General features: G+C 35.8%; 1 long non-coding RNA gene across 1 annotated transcript in view; it reads left to right on the plus strand.

Annotated features, from left to right (window-relative positions):
• Window positions 1–10,200, plus strand: part of LOC103885351 — a 50,924-nt gene extending 40,724 nt beyond the window's left edge. Inside the window, exons 3-4 of the long non-coding RNA XR_002522702.2 lie at window positions 4,005–4,050; window positions 9,511–10,200. This is a non-coding gene — a long non-coding RNA (uncharacterized LOC103885351). The remainder of the gene's footprint in view (window positions 1–4,004; window positions 4,051–9,510) is intronic.
• Window positions 10,201–10,892: the final 692 nt, after the last annotated feature.

Raw genomic sequence — 10,892 nt, forward strand, 5'->3', positions numbered from 1 at the left:
CATTGTGGTCTAAATAGATACTTTTGTTTATGTTTTAAATGTTTGTTGAGACTTGTTTTGTGCCTCAACATAAGGTCTATCCTGGATAATGTTTCATGTGCTATAAGAAGAACATGTATTCTGCAGCTGATGGATCAAATGTTCCATAAATGTCTTACTAGGTCCATGTGGTTTACAGTTCAGATTCATTCCAATGTTTCTTTTTTGTTTTTTTGTCTAGATGATCTCCCCAATGCTGAGTAGAAGTAGGGTATTGAAGTTCCAAACTATCATCTTATTTGAGTTTATCTCTCCCTTTCAATCTAATAATATTTGCTTTATATATCTGAGTGCCCTAGTTTTTAGTGCATATGTTTTTATAACTGTTTTGTTCTCTTGGGGAATTGATCCTGTATCATTATATGATGACTTTCTTTGCCTCTTTTATGATTTTTGCCTAAGATTATGATATGGTTTGGCTGTGCCCCCACCCAAATCTCATCTTGAAATGTAGCTCCCATAATTCCCACATGTCATGGGAGGGACCAGGTGAGAGATAACCGAATCATGGGGGCGGTTTCCCCATGCTATTATCATGGAAGTAAGTCTCATAAGAGCTGATGGTTTTTTAAGGGGTTTCCTTTTTTGCTTGGTTCTCACTCTCTCTTTGCCTCCCACCATGTAAGATGTGCATTTTGCCTCACGTCATGATTGTGAGGCCTCCCCAGCCATGTGGAACTGTGAGTCCATTAAACCTCTTTTTCCTTATAAATTACCCAGTCTCAGTTATGTTTTTATCAGCAGTGTGAAAGCGGACTAATACAGATTACTTTGACTGCCATAAGTAAAGCTACATTTTTATGCTTACATGATTTTTTTTCTATCCTTTCACTTTCAGTCTGTGTGTTGTTACAGGTGAAGTGAGTTTCTTTTAGGCAGAATATAGTTGAGTTCTGTTTTATGTACTTTTAAATCCATTCAGTCATTCTATAACATTTAATTGGCAAACATAAATGGTTAACATTCAAAGTTGTTATTGATAGGTAAGGACTTACTCCTCTGATTTTTGCTGTTTTCAGATTGTTTTGTACATTGTTTGTTCTTTGTTCCTTTTTTTTTTTAATCTTTATGATTTGGTGATTTTTTTTAGTGATAATATTTGTCTTCCTTTTTTCTTATTTGTATATCTTCTCTACCAGTGAGTTTTATATTTTCATGAATTTTCGTGATGGCAGATACTATCATTTCACTGTTAGATGCAGGACTCATTTAAGTATTTCTTGCAGGTCAATCTAGTGTTGTTAAATTCTCTCAGATTTTGATTGTCTTGGAAAAACCTTATTTCTCCTTTTTGAAGGATATCTTTGCTGGTTATTTGATTCTTCACTAACTTATTTGTTCTTTCATTACTTGACTATATCATTCCATTACATCCTGAACTGTAAGATTTTTGCTGAGAAATCTGCTGTTATTGTCATGGAGATTCCCTTAACTGTAATTTGATGCTTTTTCTTGCTGTTTTAAAAATTTTCTTTCTGTCTTTAACTTTAGATAGTTTGACTATAATGTGCATCAGAGAATACTTTTGGGATTAAATCTGCTTGGAGATCTTTAAGCTTCTTGGATTTGGGTGTCTATAATTCTTCAAAGACTTGGGAAGTTTTAGCTATTATTTCATTAAATAGATTTTCTATGCCTTTTCTCATTTCTTCTCCTTCTGGAACATACAAAACTTGAACATTTGTTTACTTGATGGTGTGTGTCCCTTGTGTCACATAGACATTCTTCATTCTTTTTATTATTTTTGCTTTTTTGTTACCTGACTGTGCTGTTTCAAAAGATCTGTCTTCAATCAGACATTCTTTTTTTCCTGCTTGACCTAATCTATTGTTAAAGCTCTCCTTTGTATTTTTTTTTTGTTTCATTCTTTGAATTCTTCAGTTCCAGGATATGTATTTGGTTCTTTTTTTAATGATATCTATCTCTTTGTTGAGTTTTTTCATTCAGATTATAAATTGTTTTCCTGATACTTTTATATTTTCTACTTGTGTTCTCTAGTATTTTACTGTTTCCTTAAGATTATTATTTTGAATTTATTTTTAGGCATTTCATAGATTTCCTTTCATTCGGGGTCTATTATTGGAGAATTCTGTTCCTTTGAATGTGCTGTGTTTCATTGCTCTTTCATGTTTATTCTCTCTTTATGTTGACAGAATGTATCTCTGCATCTGGTGTAATGGTCACTTCTTCCAATTGTATTAGGTAGCTTTTGGAAAGAAAGACGTTTTCCTGTAGATATTACATAGTGTGGATTGAGTAGGGTACATTGGCTTTGATTTTGTGTTATGCCATATTGTTTATTCAGTTGTAATAAATGTCAGTGGTGTCTGTGACTCAGTAACTTAAACTGAGGTTGTTCATGGAGTCTATTATGAGGATTTGTTGGGAACAGGAGTACCAGTTGGGCTGGTCTTGAAACTCCTGTGTGGTATATGCAGGCATTCCTGGTGGCAGTGAAACGTTGTCTAGATCTGTCCTTGAATCCCTGAGTGGGGCACATGAGTACCAGCAATGGTGGCAGTGATCTAGGACAGCCTGCTTGAGGTAGGGTGTTTTAATGGAAATATATTGCTGCATGTAATGTGACATGTTAAAATGTGAATTCTAGCCAGGTGCAGTGGCTCATGCCTGTAATCCCAGCACTTTGGGAGGCCGAGGCAGGCAGATCATAAGGTCAGGAGTTCAAGACCAGCCTGGCCAACATGGTGAAATCCCGTCTCTACTAAAAAAAAAATACAAAAATTAGCCAGGCATGTGGCATGCACCTGTAATCCCAGCTACTCAGAAGGCTGAGACTGGAGAATCCTTGAACCCAGGAGGCGGAGGTTGCAATGAGCCAAGATCACGCCACTGCACCCCAACCTGGGTGACACAGTAAGACTCCATCTCACACACACACAAAAAAGAAAGGTGAATTCTACATAGACTGAGATAAGTCATGAATGTGTAGAGAAATCTCTACAACAGCCATTAAAAATAAAGAGGAAACTAAAATTTTAATAGGTAAATGAAAATTGGAATTTTAATGAAATATTTACAAAATTCAAGAAAGGTAGAATGGGAAAAACACAGTAACAGCAAACAGGTGACACAGATAGGAAACAGCAAAATGGTTAGCCTAAATCAATTAACATCAATAAGCTTATCGGCTATAAATGAAATAGTCATTGGATAAAAAAGCAAGATGTGACTATATACTAGTGCCAAAAGATGGACTTTGAATATAAAAAGAGATTATTTGAAGGTAAAAGTATTGAGAAAAAGATATTATATCATACAAATAGCACAACAAAGCTGGAGTGATTATATCAGGCAAAGTAGATTTAAATGTAAGAAGTATTACCAGATATAATTAATAAAGGTAATTACACAAAAAAATTAATTCACAAAGATTTAAACATTATAAATTTGCATGTACTTAATAATAGAGCTTCAAACTACATGAAACAGAAATTGACAAAACCAAAAGGAGAAAAAGACAATCTACAAAATAGAGATGGATATTTTAACATGTTGATTCAGTATTTGGAAGAAAAAAAACTAGGCAAAAAATGTTCAATATAAAAATAGAAGACTTGAAAATCATTAAAATCTGCCTTAACCTTACCTAACTGAATTTATATTTTACTGCACACAACAGCAGGTTAAAGTCTTTTTAAGTGTATCTGGAATATTCATCAAACATAGACTATAAATTAAATTACAAAATACAAATGATTTAAATCTTACAGAATATAGTCTCTGACAACACAAGAATTAAATTAGAAATTAGTAACAATAAAGCATTTAGAAAAGCCCCCAATATCTGAAAATGAGTAACATACCTCTAAATAGCTCATGGATCAAAGAAGAAATTACAAGGGAAATTAGAAAATATACTAAACTAAATGATAATGAAAATATATCAAAATTTGTGAGAGGCAGTTAAGATTATTAATACTTTTCTTGTTCTTTTTAAACTGCAGGCAGAAGAAGGAGTAAAGAAAGCGTAAATTCTGTATCTGTGTTTGGGTAAATATATTATATTTTTATTGGGTATGCCTGGCACAGAGATTTACTTGGAGTACAGAGCGATGCCAGATACTTAAAGATTGCTTCCCACTTCGTGATTCTAATTTTATAAATATTTCTATCGATCTGTTGGTATCTATCTTAACCAGTTCTCATGACTAAAGTCTCTGAACTACTCTACCAAGAGTGACACAGTCTCCAACAAGCTCTGGAGCCACGTAGTCATGGCAGAGCAGAGTATTTAGCTCAATGGGGATTGGAATTCAGCATCGTTACAAATGGACACAGTTCACACTGGGACACAATATCTCCTTGGATGTCTGGATAATCTCCATGTTCTTTGTTGCCCTCATAGCTGATAGAGCCCAGGGATTCTGCCTCTTCTACATTTTCTACCCTGTTAGAATGGAGGTCCTAAATCCAGTCAACTGACTGGAGCTAGTATTCTTCCTAGGCCAGGCCAGCCCTTTCCTAAATGTAGGCAGATCGGGGCAAAATAATGATTGTTGAAAATGATATAGAAAGATGAATAGAACTGTGCTTTCTTTGCTATCCTAGGGTATGAAAACATATTATGTTCTCCCTTTTCCCTGTAGTTCTACAAATACCTACTGTACACTTAAACAGAATGTGCATATTTCTCCCCTGAAAGCCAGAGAAGTTTCTCTGTCATATACCAGCTCTTTCTCTTTGACACATAAGAAGATGTATCCTTTTTCATCAACCAGCAGAAACTGGAACACACACACCCTACCTGTGCCCTCCCACCTCCTTCCCAGGCTTTCCTTCTTCCACCTGAGTTGACACCTTTGCCCTTGAGAGATTCTCCTGATTACTCAAGACATTCCGTCCACTTTTAGTACAGGGCATGGGCACCATGGCAAGAGCATTTGTCTCTTAACATGTAGAGTCTTTATACATTCCAGTCTCTAAACTAATGATGACAGGGTTGCAGTGGGCTCTTAATCCTTAATTTCTTATGGAGTTTTAATATTTTTAAAGGCAATCTAGGCCTTGCAGTATCTCTTCTGATTTCTATGACACATGAAAAATGCTCAAATATTATGCCAGCCCTCATGATTTCGCAGTTCAAACTTTATCCCATCATTCTCACTTCACAAAATGCTTCCATCCACCAGAAACCCCATTTCTGTGGAGAAATAGAGAAATATATTTACCCTCTAACTGGCACACTACATATTTTAAGTGCCAACCACACAATCTTCAAACCATTTTGGTAAGACATGCAGTGAGAGCATAGTTAGAGCTAAAGATTTTCCTTATTAAAAATTGCTGATTGCTTTTCCTTTCAGTATAAGAATGTGCACCTTATATACAAAGCCCTGCAATTCGAATGTAATTAAAACACATCCATTACCTCACACAAATCCAATGACACACAAAAGTAGTTTAAATGGGCATATAGACCCCCAAAAGCCTTTCTAACATCAATGGGAAGTAATTTCCCGTAATTATTTGATAATGATCAGGGCCAAGAAAATTTCATGAAATAGCTGCTATTTCCATGATCAATAGGGTAATCTTCCTTGACACATTAAAAATAGCCAGTAATAGGTAAAAACAACTCATGACAGATGAGATCAGCAACTTCTTATATTTTGAAAGTGTTTGTTGTGTCACATTAGAAGGCTTCATTTTTTCTTTGCTATTTATCTCCAAAGCTCTGCCTTGAATTGTGACACTAACCACTGCATGTCAGTTTGTAGCTCTTTATTCCAGACTTTACATTTTAGGCACTGTTGTGGTTGTGGCTTTATTGCCTATGAGCACAGGTACCTAGGACTTTGGGGCCATAAAGCTGCCTTTGCAGCTTGTACCTGTTCTGACAACGCAAGAAAGGTAGCTTTTCCATATTTCCTTCATGTTCCTTGTCTATGACATGAAAAGGGTTTGCAGCATGGCCAGATCAATCAAGAGCAGAAAACCAAAAGCTGGTGGCTGAAAAAAACAAAAATTGGCGAAGCATGATTTTTGGGCGAAGTTAAAGGCAGGAAGCTAGTAGAGCTCATAGGTTGTTTAGTGGATTAGTTGATAGCATGTAAATATTTAAAATGTTTATTTAAAACTATAAGTTTCTAGATTCTTTTGAAACATCAGAAGCTCTTGAAATAAAAAGTCTGGTCCTCAAGTGTCCACATTCAGTTGATTCTTCTGTTTAGGCTGGTATCTCTCTGATTGGCCACTCTCCACCTCATTTATTTTACACATGTATATTTCCTTTTAGCCACTGTGAGCAACTGTGTTTCAGATCCCTGGTCAATGACTTTGTTTCTCATCAAAACACCAGTATCCTTGGGAACAATAACATATTAACTGGACCTTATGAACCATTATACATTAATATGAGTGTGTTTGTCTGATATTTTGGCAGTTTTAGCTAGTATTAACTCTGGCTAGAACTTGTTTGATGGTTCAACTTTAAGTCTTACAAGCATGTATCACAATGATTTAAGTCCCCAGACACACATTATCCAATAGGAAGGGGTTATTTTCATTGAAATATAAATGGTCTACTAAATATTGCCAAAGGAGGAATAGATGCACCTGAATTGTCCTGAGAAATACCCTCACTGCACCAGATCATCAACCTAAGATATGATGCTGGAAATCACTAGGGTTCCTGTATGCCACTGAGTTATATTCAGTAACAAAGCCACCACCTCAGATGCCCAGGAACATCTCCCTTTTCTGTCAATCATCTCTGATCATTTCTTTAGCAGGAAGAATATCAATATCCCTCAATCTAACTTCTCAGTTGGGGTGAGTTTTCTAAGACATTAAGAGACAGATGTTAAAGCTTTGGGTAGCCTACGAAATTATTACATTATTATTCCTTACAACTTTATTCTGGTATTGCTATACTCCATGTTACCTGGCTAACAGTTTCATACTTTATATTGTATATTGTATTTTTATTCCATGGCAAAACACACATAAGCTTTCCAGTCAGAAAGGTTTTAGTTTTACTCATGTTGCCATCATTTCTTAGCTGTTTGACCTTAGGCAACTTGCCTTAAACTCTCAAATCCTTACCTGTAAAATTGATATAATACCACTAATTTCAGAGTTAAAATGAGTTACATAAGATAATATACATGACAATATCTGACATATGCCTGGTACTTAGTAGTCATTTAATAAATATTATTTTCTCCATTTGCCAACATCTGTTTAAAAGCATAGCTTCTGGAATTACATGCTTTCCAGCATGTCTTTGCTCCACTTATTTATACTGAAAATCAACCTCTCCACTTCCATTTCTGTAAAGGTACAGCTTCATTGAGTCTTATGAAGTATTAATTGATAGGTTTATAGTTGCAAGATAACCCAACTTAAGCTTTAAATAATGAAAGGGATATGCTGGCTCAAACAAATGAAAACTTGAGGTAAGTTTTGACCAATGACCTAAATGACATGAACAATGTCCACTTTCTATCTCTCCATTCTTAGGACTGATACACCTTATTAACCCCCATCTCAGGCAAGCTTTACCCTCAAGGCCATAAATTGCTATCACCCATAGCAGAGATTATATGTGTCCTCATTTACATTCAATAAGGAATATAAACTTTTATTTTTCCCATAGTTCACATATAAATATCAGAATTGAATCTCATTGATTTGGTTAAATTTAGCTACATAATATTCCCATAATAGTTGAGGAATTAGGATATGTGTACCGGTACAGTGAAATTTGGGTCTATTCCCATTACTATAGTGGGTGATTTTTTTCATGCAAATATTGTGTCTGGGAAATTTAAGGCTGAGATAGGAAGATGAAGGGGGAATATGTGCTGAGGAGGCTAACAACAAATGGCTACAAAGCCAGATTGTACTGGTTCACCATTCATGCCCATCTTAAAAGCACTTCCTTTCTGATACTGTGTATTCTACACCACATGCTGCCCTTTTCAGAATGTGGATGATACCTCCTTAATCAGAGTTCCTAGAACCTTGTCTCTCTTTTGTACCTAGTAACTTCTTCAACAGATGGGGGCCTCATGGAGTCACAGCCAGCAGGGTTCGGATTTGAGCATAAGCTGTGAAAGCAGAATCCGGTGTTCCCATCCCTGGTCTGCCTCCCCTCATTGTAGGATTAATCATTGTTCTAATGCTAGAGGACATAACACTGTCTTTCCCACACTGAAAATAAAGCATACTTAACAGTGTGCTTGGCATACAGAAAGTGCCTAATAAATTAAATAATGGTTCTTCTTACAAAAATGAGACTAGTCTTAGAGAATGTGTCTATAAAACATTTCCCAACTTCTCCCAGGCAAAGCCTCTGTCTCAAATCTGCCCCTTTGTGCCTTATACAAGTACACAAAAATAAGTGTCTGCAATGTGAAAAGTGACACATAACTACCGTTTCCCCTGCAGAAAATTGTAAACCCTTAACAGCAGGAATTTACCTGTTTTTATTTCCACCAGACCAATTTAAAATGTTACCTTATATGAAAAACTTCCTGCAGGCCAACATTTACTATAGATTGTATCACTAGTGCTTAGCCCAATTTTAGGTGCTGTTGGGTATTACCAAAATGGCACTGTCAAGAAGCTCTGGGCGCTTTCTACTTAACAGAAATGTTGCTGAAAATATAGGGACATACAAAGGAAAGTAGGATTTTCAGCACTACAGGCATTCCTCAGGGAGGGAGATTACCGAGGCTAAGCCAGAGCATATATCTTCACTCAAAGTAAAATTAGGTGAACCCTGAGATGGACCTGGCTAGAAGCTCTGGAAACAGAACCTCGTCTAAAGGAAGAAGTCTGCTTGTAGTAATGGGAAAACTTGCACATATGTTGGTATCTCTGTCCAGAGAGAAACAGAAAAGGTAATTGTGTGGCTACTAGATATCAAGGCAAAGGATTACAACCAGAGAAATATAATGTATAAGAAAATTGGAAAGGATCACAGAGCTGACTACAGAGGATGACAGGCTTTACCTATTAAAATTATGAGCAGTGCCTCCTCTTATGAGTCTCACTGACCTTCATATATTTTCCTTTCCACTATTTTTCTTTCATCAACATAACCTCAAATCAATATTATTATTTTTCTTCTTCTACCTCACTACAGACCAGACTTTCCCTTGTGGCATCATTTCCTGCTTCTGGAAAATGAAAACAGACACATTTCTACATTTTTATATGATTTGTCCATAACATTGCTCTCGAGTTCTCCAATACTGCTATTTTAGCATCTGTAAGCATTTGGCTTCATCATTCTAAAAAAAAAACCAAACAAACAAAAATACACTTCACGTCTTTCTAAACTATGCAGAGGTTATCGAGGTACAACAATGCTACATCTGCTACGATTCTAATAAATTCTAAATTAAGAGTATGAAATCCAAAATGTCTCTTATTGGTAGCCCATGCCATGCTTAAAGAAAAAAAAATCACTGGCTGTCTTTGCTTCTCTTGACTACTTTCCAGATCCCCTCATGAAGTAAATTTGAATGAAAAGGAAGAATAAAAGGAATACTGTTCGACCATGGGCAATGTTGAGCAAGAGGCTGGGTTAGAAAAATGTTTAAATGGAAAATTGGCCGGTGGCAGGGGATGATGACAACTTGAGCTGAAAATTTTAAGAGTGCTTTCATGTTGTGCGTATGCTTTTTCATGAACCTGCACATTTATGGATATTAAATAAAATATTCTGTGCCACGTTAATGTACCTGACAACAAATATATGATGTTCTCCATTTCATCCCATAAAGAATTAGCTATTTTTTTCCCAGGAGTGCCTAAGGAAAATTTCGGTTTAGGAGGTCATTCTTAGAAAGATAAATAATTTTGAGGTTTCTTTTCTGGGGCAGGAGAAAGGGCTTTGACTTTTCATTTATGACCTCAAATATGCTTTTTATCAATTATTTCCCTTTATTTTCCTTTACACTTCTATTTGAGGTGCCCAACCTTTAAGAGTCTTACTTTTAAGGGTACTGATCTTTATAGAGGAGACCAGAGCTACCATAAAGCTGGTACTGATAATAAAAATATGTTTTTGGCCATCTCTGCTAAATTAACTCACAGGCGAGTTTTAGACAAGTCATACTTGTTTGTTGGATCTCAGTAGCATGCATAAAACAATTGGAATTGGACTAGATGAAAAATAGTCCTTTTGCATTGTTGGTATAGTGATTTCCAAATACTTTACAAACCTTATATTTAGTATCTACAATAAAACCCTAGGGGTATATTTTAGCAGCTGCGGGAACTGAGGCTCAAACAGGCTGAGTGGCATGAATAAGTTCACTCAGGACTGCAGAATAGAGCAAGCATTTGAAGCCAGAGCTGTCGGGCTCTGCAAACCATGGCACTTTTATTAGGCTACTGTTATCAGCCCTGAGGTGGTAGAGGAGATGGCTATCCAGATTCTTGTCTCCAAAAGAGCAGGTCAAAAACTTAAAAATATATAGGTTTATTGAATATCTGTTACATAGCCAAGTACTATGATAGGAACTGAAGATGAGAGACAGAAAAGGTAACATTTCACTGAACTTGAGGAACGTGATAGCATCTATTGAAGAAGGCAAAAAAAAAAAAAAAACCAAAATGGTAAAGCTAATTACAATGCAATATGTCAAATAGTTGGATATTAGGACATTTGTCTCTCTTACAGCATAGTAATTAGCATTAAAAGAGACTTGAGAGAAGAGACTTTGTTGATTAAATATTGCATTTCCTATCACTCCTAGTACTTGGGTGTGCATTCCTCATTGTTTAAAGGAAAAGTTACATTTTTGAAATAACTGTTACATAATTGACATTATCAACCATATTGAAAATACATAAATATATTTAATTTTTAAAAATTT

The sequence above is a fragment of the Papio anubis genome, chromosome 5 (genome assembly GCF_008728515.1).
Source record: "Papio anubis isolate 15944 chromosome 5, Panubis1.0, whole genome shotgun sequence".
Taxonomy (NCBI): Eukaryota; Metazoa; Chordata; class Mammalia; order Primates; family Cercopithecidae; genus Papio; species Papio anubis.